General features: G+C 50.5%; 1 protein-coding gene across 12 annotated transcripts in view; it reads left to right on the forward strand.

Annotated features, from left to right (window-relative positions):
- Window positions 1-8,456, forward strand: part of SOX1 (SRY-box transcription factor 1) — a 726,279-nt gene extending 717,823 nt beyond the window's left edge. For 10 of the 12 annotated variants that reach the window (XR_008620717.2, XR_004666025.3, XR_004666030.3 and 7 more), the window contains one exon: window positions 5,573-8,456. The gene's annotated coding sequence lies outside the window, so the exon portion shown is untranslated. Of the gene's footprint in view, window positions 1-682; window positions 790-1,835; window positions 3,274-5,572 lie in introns of all 12 variants that reach the window. The other 2 variants (XM_055097031.3, XM_034937020.4) reach the window with 2 other exon arrangements.
- The last annotated feature ends 3,112 nt before the right edge of the window (window positions 8,457-11,568 follow it).

The following is an 11,568-nucleotide window of genomic DNA, read 5'->3' on the forward strand; positions in this document are numbered from 1 at the left end:
CCTTGCTCTTAAACGGGACTATCTGATGTGTTTAAACACAGGACAAAGCACCCACTGATTTTTCTGACTTCTCATTATTACTGATAACAGTCGCGATGCCTCTGGGTAATTCTGCGCAAATCACTTGACCTCTTTAAGTGCCACCTCCTCCCAGCTTAGGTGCACCCCTTCACCACCACAGCCCCTCCCGGCGCCAGCGTGCTGCAGCTTCTCATGCACATTAATGTACATAAATAGGAAAAGTCCTGCCTGTTCCGGATCTCCAAGAATGCTGTAATAGGGCATCTACAGGGGGAGCTCTCTTCTTGCTCTTCTCTGCCTGTTAATGTGATTCTCCCAGGGCTTTATAATACGTTAGGTATTTAAAGAGGCCCATTAAACCTTTCGATCCACCAGGGGACTATTTATAGCACAGAGCAGCAGTCAGACATTGTGGTGCCCCTACAAAAGCAAGGTTCTACAGCAGGAGAAAGAAAACCTGGCAGGCCTGAACGTGTGTTTACTAGAAGGAATGGAAATCTAGCTCACATATTAAAACTTGTGCTTAATATTTGTGCTTGCAGAAAAGGAAAGGAGTCCAATTCATGGTGGCAAGAATTAATTAGCAAAAGAAATGCACAGCGATTGTAAAAAGAGTTTTACACGTAGATCATAATGTTGTCTTCACTTTCTTTCCCACAAGTAATGCCTATGCGGGTTCACTGATGAGAGGGCCCTATGAGCCATCCAGAGAAAAGCTGCCATATTTCCCTTCCAGAAGACCTGCTTGCAGGCCTTGAATTTTGAGAGGTAAAACTGGACAGCATTCATTTGATGAATAGGTATTGAGCATCTCCTCTGCACACACTGCCAGGCACTGTTGCAGGACCATGGGGTGAAACAGCAGGAGGAAGGAGCCCTGCCCTGGAGGAGTTGGCCATGGGGAGGAAGCCGCCCCGATGTTGTTGCCCACCTGCTTGCCTTCTGCAAGCTGGTTGCTTTTCTACTGGCTGCCAAGAATCTCCTTTTTTGGAAAGAAAGCCAGCCTGGAACCCTCATTTACCTTGATTGGGAGGGAGGGACCCAAGGCCTGGGAGGCAGCCCTGGGAGGCACTGGTCTGAAGGGCTAGACCCTTGGTAAGAACCTCTGGAAGAACGCCTGTCTTCCGGAACCAGACAGGGAGGCGTGCAATGGGGTGGGGTGGGGGGTACTCCCAGCTGCAGGCACCTCTACTCCTAACTATCTGCAAGAGGACACACACACACACACACACACACACACACACACACCCTGGGTGTCAGAGAAGTCCTCCCTTCCCTGTACCTCCTCCTTCCCAAGCCCCTGAAATCCAGAGGTGCCTGTTTCCAGGCGCCAGCCCTGCTGAGTGGATGTGGGGATGGAGGTCACTGGAGGCCCAGGGCTGGTTTGTTGTTTTTGTTTCCTGTTAGGAGTACTGTGAAGGCTTTGCAGTGCTAGTTTTGGGAAATCTTAGGTTTGGCTTCATCTAACTCCTCTACTGGAGCAAGGCGTGCAGCCAAGCCTGCTGAGACCTCCCCAGGCCACGGGCCCGCGGCAGACCTGGGGCTTGCAGCCCAGCTCAGCACCTGCAGGCGGGGGGACCGCGCGCTTGGCTCGAAGACCCCGCCCTGGTCAGGGGACAGAAAATATGAAATCAGATGGGGAGTTATTAATAACTGTCCTCCCCTCCCCTCTGCCGTGTTTCCTGAATCCGTGCGCTATGCAGGAGGGGGGCGGGGGCGCGGGGAGGAGGAGGGGGCCGTTTGCCATTAATCTGGGAACAAGCGGCTAACCTCGGTGACTGGTATTTTCGCTTTTCTTTTCTCACTTTTCTCAGTGTGGGGAAAGCAGTCAAGCCCGCGCGGAGCGATTGTGAGGGGCTCTGCTGGAATTTGGCAGCGCGGAGGCTTGGAGAGAAGCCCCATGCTGGCTCCCATTCAGCCGGCCCGTTTTCCTCGAGCTTTGGAAGTTTCACTCAGCCGTGCACTCAATGGCTTCACAAAGCTGATTACAAGCTTCAGCGCATTCCTGAAGGAGCCAAAAGCGACGCAGGTGCAAACGAGCCGAGGGAGCCCCTTATCCCGGTGACAGAATGGGACAAGCTGGGAAAGGCTTGGACCACACAAATCCAAGGCTCACCAGGCAGCAGAAAGCCTGCCTTGGGAACCGGGGGTCATTATCCGCCCTATTCAGCGGGGCCCAGGGACCCTGGGGGCCGAGCGAGGCCAGCCCGGGCGGGAGCACCGCCGCCAGCGAGCGCCGGCGACAGGGGGGAACCCCGCTGGGCGCTGCGGTCAGGCCGGGGCTCAGGGCGCTGGGCTGTGCGTTTGCACAAATCTGTGTTCCGGCGGGCCGGTGTCAACCCTAGTGGGGACACGGGAGAAAGAGCACGCCAGTAGGCCACGCGGCGCGTGGGCAGTGCGCAACTTCTATCGGCGTCCAGGCTGGACGGCCACGTTTCAGCCGGTGCCCCCAGGCCATGGACACCCAGCTCCAGGGTCGCTCTGCGCCCTTTCTCCCCAGCCCACCTTTCCCATTGGTCCCCTCTCCTGTCCGAGTGGCAGCGCGGCCCCGCAGGGAGCGACCCCGGGAGGGACAGTGACCGCACGCGTGGAGTGGGGACGGCGGGGCACAGGGCCGTCGTCTAAGAGTGTTCGCATGGCCGAGGACGCTTTCGCTGCGAGTTTGGGGTCGAGGGGCAGTTCCCTCCCGGAGTCATTAACTTCGTCTCCTCGTGCTCAGGGACCAGCAACTTGGTGCTGCGGGCGCCAGAAAGAAAAGGGTAGCGCCTCGCGGAGCGCGCCGGGGAAGACGGACTGCAGCAGCGGGACGCGGGGGCGGGAGGGGCGCAGCGGAGGGGAGCGCTGGGCGGCGGGGAGCGCTCGGGCAGCCACCCTGTCCCCGTCTGGAGCCCCGCGCTGCGTCTAGGAGGGCGCAACACGCAGTCCCCGCGGGGGCCAGAGCTCGGAGCCCCCTAGTGCATGCCCCCTCTCCTCGCGCCCTGCCGAGGCCTCGGCCCTGCCTGCCCTGTCCTGGGCCTGGTTGTGCCCGGGGGTCCCCGCGGGCAGGGCGCGGGGCAGGCAGGGCGTGCGCGCCGACGCTCTTTTGTCTGATAACTAATTTGAGTTAATGCGATCTTTATGTAAAGCTAACAGCGGATAATTGTCTATTTTCTCGCCAACAGTCTCCATCACAATCACTTATCTGGAAACCTGCGGTTGGATTAATCGTTATATTCCCGAGATGAGCGTTGCTGCCATCCGCAGCGAACGCGGGTAGGGACCTGGAGACGCCTCCCGGGCGCTGGCGGGGCCGGTGTGGGCCAGCTCCGCTACCGCCTGAGACGCGATGTGCCCAGGTGTTGGTGCCTGCGGGCGAGGGCTGTGGGGCGCCTTCCCCAGGACTTGCTTGACTTGCTTTTCGCTCGAGTGGGTGGTGCGCGGGTGCGGGAGGCGGAGGGAGGAGGAGGGGTGAGGGGAGGAGGGCCTGTGGGGCTGCGGACCCGGAGCAGCCTGGGTGGAGCGCGGCCTCGGGAGGCCCTGGGTGCATTGCGGCGGGGCCTGGGGGGCCCAGGCGCTGGAGGAGCCGTCGGTGCCGGAACGCAGCGTGTTTCACTTGGGAGAAACGTTGCCCTCGGTCCCTTGCCTCCCTCCTGTTGTCTCGGTTTTTCTGGCTTCGTCCTTCGTCCCACCCACCCGTTGCCACTTCAGGTCCCTCCCCCAGGATCCCCTCCTTAAGGATCCAGGTCTCTGAAAATTATTGGCAACAGTTACACGCCCCACGATTGAAATCCGCAAGAGAAGAGTCCCAGTTCTGCAGGCCGCTCCAGGGCTAGGGGTAGAGATGGTGGCAGGTGGTGCGTCAACTCTCTAGGGAAGAGGAACTTGCATTACAAAGACTTGTCTTTCTGAGCTGAAGTCAAAACAGGGGCGTCAAGCGCGCTCCGTTTGGCGGCGGTGGAGGGGCCGCGCGCCCGCGCTGTCCCAGCCGGAGCTGCCCTGGCTGGTGATTGGAGGTTTAACGTCCGGGCTTCAGGCGCTTCTGCAGCTCAGATTTGCCAGCCAAGGGGCCTCAGTTGCAACTTTTCAAAATGGTGTTTCTGGAAAATAACAAATTCAGACTCAACTGGTGACAGCTTTTGGCTATAGAGAATGAAACTGCTTCCCTTTGGCGGTGGAACTCTTAAACTTCGAAGAGTGAAAGAATACAATGAAAGAAAATGCCATAAGATCACTGGATTTTTCAGAAAAAGGAAGACCCCAAATTACTCCCAAAATGAGGCTTTGTAAATTCTTGTTAAAAATCTTTAAATCTCGAATTTCCCCCTACAACATCTGATGAGGGCTTTAAGAGGAAACGAGCAAATCCCACCTCGAGAATCAACAAACCCAAGCTCTGGCCAAGGCTCTCCCCGCGTTTTCTTCTCGTGACCTGGGGAATGTCCCGCCCCATCGCTCACCTGGCTCTTGTCATCTCGCTCATCTTGAAGTGACCCGTGGACAATGCTGCTCCCTGCCGCAGCTCCGCCGGTCACTCAGGCAGAACGGGGTATGCAAATGGCCTGGAGAGGCCGAGGCCGAACACTGCGCCCATTGTCCCGGGCGCTCAAAGCGCCGAGCAGCTGCGCAGACTTTCTGGGCTCGGACCCTCGGCCGCCACGCTAATGTCATCATTGCAAAACATCAGATTTTGAGAACTATGCAGTCTGAATTCATTAGCAGCCTTCTCGGCGAAGGTTCTTTTCCCCATGACAAGTTTCAAAGTCCAGACCCCCTCCAACGTTGGTAGGGGTAGGAAGAGGAGGAGGGGCCCAGGGAGGGGGGGGTCTTTCGCAAGTGGGGCCTCGGGGGATCCCTGCTCTCCTTCTGGTGCATTCCGCAACTTTAAAAGCCTTCCCTGGGGTTCTGAGCGCGGATGTCTGACTCGAATGACCTGAGATTTGGACACATTCCCGTTCTCTCCCAAGTGTTGCTTTAATGTTGCGAGTTTAAATTCACTGAAAGAGGCCCAGATACCAAGTCGAGTGAATTTCATAGACATCATCTTCTGTTTTAATGATCGCGGCAGTGATCGTTTCTGAAGTCATACCCTTTAGGGTGAACTCACAACAATGCATGTCAGAGAGGCTGCGCGCCCTAAAGCAAAACAGTTAAAACATGAGGCCACGCTCCTCAAACTGCAGGATTGCAAGCAGCTCACAAACTTCCAGTCCCCACCCCAAGGCGAGGAGAGTCTCAGTGACTTGAGGACCTGCTTGCACTCCTGCTTTCCACGCCCGGTCCCCTACCCGCACCTGCCCAAGTGGTCTGGTTCCTCTAGAATCTGGACGCTGGGGAGGGGTGCTCCTGATGCCCCGGGTGCAGGGCGGGGACCAGCGAGCGAGACACAAGGGCGCTAGAACCCAGGAGCGCAAACCACCTTTAGGGCCTGAGGGACGCAGAGGCGGGTGCAGTAGTGTTTCTCAGATTCGTGGGAGACCGCAGGCGCCAGCAGAGGCAACTTTCCTCCCCTGAGCAATGCTAGTTCTCCTCAGGCCCAGGATCTCCACTAACGTGTCCTTCCACCTCCTCACAGGACTCCAAGCTGCTGTCCCCTCTCTGCCGCATCTGAGGCTGGAAAAACTTCCTAGGAGAAGGCAAGAGAAAGCCACCAGACCAGAGCCGAGGACTAAACTTTAAGGTCGAAGACGGCAGAGGGGCAGGTTCTCCCCTGCACACCCCAAGGCCTCTCCTGCACCCGCGAGGCCTTCCTTGAGCGCCCAGGCCCCCGAAATGCCTGCCCTCCTTCTGACAAAAGGAGGGGGTAGGATGTGGAGGGGTAGTGCAACCAATAATGTTTTTGTAAACACAACAACAGGGAAATACATGGAGGGAATCTATTTATTGGGTGTGTCATTTTTGGTGGGGGGCGGGATTGAAAGTGGAGTCATCTAGACCCAGGAAAAAGCTACGGGGTGGGCGGGGTAAGTGGGGGACTCTTGGTAAATGTGGATAATTTTGAACTGGAACACCATTTTGTTTCCTTCCTGGAGAATTGTATGATGTGGCCTGAAGGCTCTGGAAAGTCACAGATCACACCCGGCAGGAGGTTCTTCATGTGTGCCAGCCCCTGGCTGGGCCTGGGCAGCCTTGCCCCCATCCTCTGGCCCCAGCTCCTGCCACCGTTCCTGCCACTCCACCTGCAGACAAGGCTGCCAAAGGCTAGGAACAGGGCTCCAAGCCAGAGGCCGGCTTTTTGGAGATGTGGCTGTGGGAGGGGAATTCCTGGAAGTTGCATAGAGAGGGAGTTTTTGCCAGCCTGGGTCACTGATGGCCAGTCTGGGTCACTGATGTCTCCCCAGGGGTGAGGGGACAGTGCCTGGCTAATCGTGGGTTTCAAAATCTGTCTGTTGAGGGGATGCAGAGGTCATCGTTGGGGGGGTGAAGCTGATGGTCCACGGAAGCTCTGGGCACAGGTTGGACCTCTTTCCTGCATAAAGAACCCTCCAGGGTGCCCAGTGGTTCTGGCCAGCGCCGGAGCCAGTGACGGTTGGCTTGTTCTGGCCTTCCTCCCCTTCTCACACATGCATTCTCTTGCACACGTGTCACACACATTCCTACACACTCACACAAATTCTCACTCACACAAATTCTCACACACACAAATTCCCAGAATCAATCTCCCACACACACATCCAAGTCACACACTCATTCTTACATGCGATTCACAGATTCACACGATTCACAGATGCAACAGACTCACAGGCATTCACTCTTACATATGACACAGTTGCACACTTGTGCGCGTGCACGCACACACACACACACACGCACTGCAATCCCCTTGCATCTCCACAGTGTCGAAGGCTGGCTGAACACCAAGGCGGCTCTTGGTGGCAGGACTTCTCATGGGAGGGAAAGTCACATAGCTGGAAGGTTACTAGCTTAGGGACATAATTTCCTTGTTGACTATAATCTCCTTATAGAAATTCAACAACTATAGCAGAAAATGGAGAACGAGGACATTTTATTTCTCAAAGTCAACAGTTCCTTTTCTCCTGCAGCTTCGGAGCAGGCTCCTGCCTGAGGCTGCTGAGGTGCTCTGGGTTCTCGCTGTTTTCAGCCTCCAGGTTCAGGCTTTCCTCAGTGCATTTTCCTCGGCTGCCCTTGGACTTGTGTTGTCCGGGGTGGTGGCCACTGGCCCCCAGTGGCTACTGAGCAGGGAGAGCAGGGCCCCTCTGCGGTGAGGTGCTGCTCGGTGTAAAACACACACGAGATTTTCCAGATGCAGTACTCAAAAGCATGTGAAACTCCTCAGTCATCACTTAAAATATTGATCACAGGTTGAAATGATTATATTTTAGATACCTTAGGTTAAATAAAATATATTATTGAAATTTCACCTTCTTTTTGCTTTCTAAAAATGTAGCTCTTAGGAACTTTGCAATTACCTACATGGCTACTTGTGCGTTATCTTCCTGCTGGGCAGTGCGAGACCTTCTCACAGATCCTTCAGAAATGGCAAAGGAAAAGCAAAAATGGTGGAGAAGACTGAGCACATGGCCTCGCGGGAGGCCGGCTCAGAGCTGTTCTGAAGTTGCTTTTGTAACAATCTATTCTCAAAGCTCCTTTTCTTTCAATGGGGCAGGTTGGGGGTGGGGGGGGGCATTACACCTTGTATTTTACTTCTCGATTCATTTTCTTTCCATTTTAACTTTAATTCCGTCTAATTACTGTATTGTGAGCTCAGTCAGCAATCTTGCATGAACTCTGCAGTAACTTCTGAAGACTCTTGCTCCAAGTGTTTGATAATGAGGAGATGTGCAGGACTAAGGCGACTGTGTGATGTCTGCACAGTTCGAAAGCCCGCTTTCCTGTTACTTTCAAATCTCGGGTCAGCATTTTGGAACTTTTCTGCTTTAATTTTTCCACACACACCTCTCACTGCAACCACCTACCATCACCACAACCCAAAACAAAGCAAACAAACAGAAAGCTTGAGCAAGAATTTACATCTGGGAAAACGCTTCTATTCATCAAGAGTGGAATTCCTTTTTATTCCTATAATTGACTCACAGCTTCAAAAATCTGTGAAGTCATACTTTGGTCACGGAAGTTGCAAGAAACCATATTTGCAAACATTTTATTTTAAAGAAGGTATTTAAAAATATTTTACATATTAGCCACAGATTTCTAGAAGTGAAGTTATAAAAATTAGAAATTATATTTTGCCTTTTGATGATAGCAAGTGAAAAGAGATTGCTCCAAGAATGTTTTCAATAAATTCAGTATAACTGCAACACAAAAATTCTGCATGCAGGCTTCATACACACACATTATAATTTTATGCATTTATCTTGAGAGTTGTATAATTAATTTTAAAAATGCAACAGAAATGTGAAGTTGTCTACTTTGCCAATAATGGAAATGTCTCATAGATAATTTTGAATACAATTAAAATTTTGTTATCATAAAAGGAACTATCCTGTTGCTCATTATTAGTATGTTGTCTACTTACTGTTCTATTTTTAGCTAAATCAAATTTAACTAGAGGAAAAAGAAAATGTTGTGCAATACCAAGGATGAGCAAAGTTTTGTGGGTAAACTAATTGAGATGGTTAATTTTGGCATTAACTCTTTGGGCAATATCATTCTTGTTAAAATTTAAGTAAGGAACTAGTAGAAATACTTTATTCCTTAATCAAACTACCTGTTTTTTAAAAAAAATTGCCAAAGAAGAAACTAAAAAATTAGCACATATCCTGTTAAAGAGCCATCAACATCCCATTGGAAACTCTAGCACTCTGACTTTGGATGTGTACGACGGTCTGTTCATTTAGTATATGTATTACACAGCCTCATTTGCATCATCACCTTATAAAGCCAGAGAGACTCTCATTTGCTTTCTGTTTTTCTTCTTTCCCCTAAGGACTACAATGGTTATATACTTTCAAATATTCACAGACGAGATATTCTGGGTAAATAATCTAAGATTAACTAAATTAGGTCAATGTTCATACAGGGCCAGTGTGATATATCCCTTGTGCTGAAATTATCTGGCGTCAGCTACATTGATTGAAAAAGCACTACAGACCCAAAAGGAAAAAAAAAAAAAAAAAACACACAACTCTTATTACAAGATGTCTCAAAAGCAGATAAGAAAGCAACAAAGTCTTCTGGTAAATGAGGGACCTTATCTAGATTTTAATATGGCAGTAGGCAAATTACAAATGTTTCTGCAAGTTAGACAACTTGCACGGGAAAACAGACGTTCCTAAAGTTCCCATAATTCTAAGCCAGTTATAGAGTTTGCACATCATCTGTGCTGGTAGGTTCTTTGTGCTTTTCCTCAAGATACATTCCATATAAGGGCAGAAAAACCATCAAGATTCAGGTCACACTGGCTGGGCTGTTTGACTCACTCTAGGATGGAGATAGCTCAAGAGAGGGACGCCTGAATGTCATTGTCGGAGGGCTACTTTCTGCTTATCTACATATTGTTTACATCTACTTCACACATTGTTTCTCTCTTTCCGAAAACGGCTATTAATATAACAAAGTCCTTATAACAAAACTAAAATGTCAAGGGTTGGAAAAGAAGGTCCTTGAGGCTTTCATACAGAGACCACATTTGCTGAAGTCAGTAGCATAACTCAGCTTGTTTTCACTGGGTAGCCTCTTTAATAATTTTGTAGGTGAGAAAATGATTTCTTTGATCATTGTGATTATCATCCGTTTATCAGTCAAAGTTCACTGAATTGTTGCTCCTGTCACCATTATAATCTATTATCACAAAAGGTATTTAACAAGTTGATAATTTGATAGAATGAACAGAATGGCTGTCAGAACATATATTTCAGAAACAGACACAGACTCATCTAGCAGGCTGCTGCCCACAGAGGATGCCATTCCATTCAAAAATTACTATCTTTAGAGCATATTTCTGAGTGGCAATAATGACAGTAACCTTCATCTTCATCTTCAGGAAAAAATTAAATTTCTAATGCATGCCTGGGCATGCAAAAAACTAACAAAATAAAATGAAGAAGGAAGCCCAACAGCCTAAAACTGGAATTTCTGATTGCATTCTAATACAAAAGTGAGTACTTTGAGGGAGAGTATCATAGTTGTTCATATACTGCAGTGAGCCGCAGCTGCAGGTGGGTGTGGACTCTGAGAAGCAGCTGCTGAAACAAGAATTATATAAAGCAAAATAAGTCAGAGGCCGAGATCTAGAATGAGGAATTTAAAAAAAAAAAAAAAGGAAAACATTAAGCTTCATGAAAAACAAGAGAGTTGGAGCTTTGCTCACCCGTCTCCTGTTGAGGTCAGGGGTGAGCTGATGCCCATGGGGTCAATGTTCTCCTTCATGTCTTTAGCTTACCCAGCATTTCCGTCCTGTAGCCAGTGCAGCCTTGCTATAGTGTTTGTCTGGGGCAGGTGAGATGGGGTCACCTGCATCCGTGCAAAGAGGGGTCAGTGAGAATTGAACGTGGCCCATGACCCTTTGCCCTCCTTACTTGACTCTTAGAAGCTTCTAGATGCACCACCATGATTTGATCTCAGGGTCTTGAGCATGAACCCCTACGTGGAGTTGCAGAGAAGCCTTCAGAAGACCCACCACAGGTGTCCTTTCAGTTAGCAGGCTCACTGCCCACTGCACTCCACTGGTTTGGCCTTCCACGCACCGTCTCACTGCTCTTACCAGCCCACCACCCTAGCCCATCCCCCTAGCCCACCACCTTAGCCCACCACATTGGCCCACCACCCTAGCCCACCACCCTAGCCAGCACCCTAGCCTACCTCATGCACCAAACCCAGGACCATCCCAGAAGCAGACACAGCACACTGAGCCTTCCTCCAAGCCCTCCAGTGCTTCTACTGAAGCGTATTTCTCCCCAGAAGAAAACTAAGTCCATTCCTTCTTTCCCGCTGTGCATTTTGTGAGGACGGACTGGATGGAGGCCACAGAGCATGAGTCAGACGCCCATCACACCCGGCTCCTCTCTGATCTGAGACGCCCATCACACCCGGTTCCTCTCTGATCGGAGCAAATCTAAGGTTTGTGGCTTTTAAAAATGTCTATTTCATGTGTTTCTCTGTTAAAGAGGAAAGGTGGAGGCAAGGGTGGGAAGGGCCCTCAAAGCTCCTTTCATGGGAGGATCTTTCTGAAGATCTGTGGCGTGGTCTTTTATTTCTAGTCCAAAAAAAATTAACTGACACCTTCACTGGAGATTATTCATAAGCAAACACGGTAATTTATATTCTTTGATAAGACAAGAAAAGATGATAGGGTAAGAATTCAATGCAGTAGATGTTTGTCAGGTTATCTACCATATTTATGGTACTTTGCAAAGTGCAGGATACGGAAGTAAAGAAGATGTTGGTCATGAATCATGCTCTCATGAAATTTACAACCTTGTAGCAAAGAGACAGTAAACACTTGTTCAGCAGGACAACTGCAATTATAGGTAATTCAGTGGGGCACTTAGAAAGGAGTGGCACTCTCCTCCTGGGAGAGGAGAGAACGCTTCCCAGGATCTCAGTCTTGAGGAAAGAGGAGAGGAAGGGAAAGACTTTCTTGCAGGGGAA

This window comes from Pan paniscus, chromosome 14 (assembly GCF_029289425.2).
Source record: "Pan paniscus chromosome 14, NHGRI_mPanPan1-v2.0_pri, whole genome shotgun sequence".
NCBI lineage: Eukaryota > Metazoa > Chordata > Mammalia > Primates > Hominidae > Pan > Pan paniscus.